Raw genomic sequence first — 299 nt, 5'->3', positions numbered from 1 at the left:
ACTCCACGCAAATTATTCTCGTAGTTTTCTATCTGCTAATGATTCTCCTTAACCGGAATTCATCAGCTTCTCACGATATTCCCATTTCTCCGCCTCGCTATAACTCGATTCTCCTCACACGTCAAGTCACAACCCGGGCTTCGTACAACAGAAGGGCCTCAGGCAAGATGCGCGGAGACAAGAACAGGGTGGCTATACTAATCCGGGAACTACAGGTAATTGCCTCGGACACCTTACGCTTGGCCTGGCAATTTCATTATCAACAATGCCAAGTTTCGGAAACGTCGCATCACTAGAGC

The sequence above is a fragment of the Penaeus monodon genome, chromosome 20, assembly GCF_015228065.2.
Source record: "Penaeus monodon isolate SGIC_2016 chromosome 20, NSTDA_Pmon_1, whole genome shotgun sequence".
NCBI lineage: Eukaryota > Metazoa > Arthropoda > Malacostraca > Decapoda > Penaeidae > Penaeus > Penaeus monodon.
The sequence above is the reverse complement of the archived record's forward strand: the minus strand, read 5'-3'. Positions refer to the sequence as shown.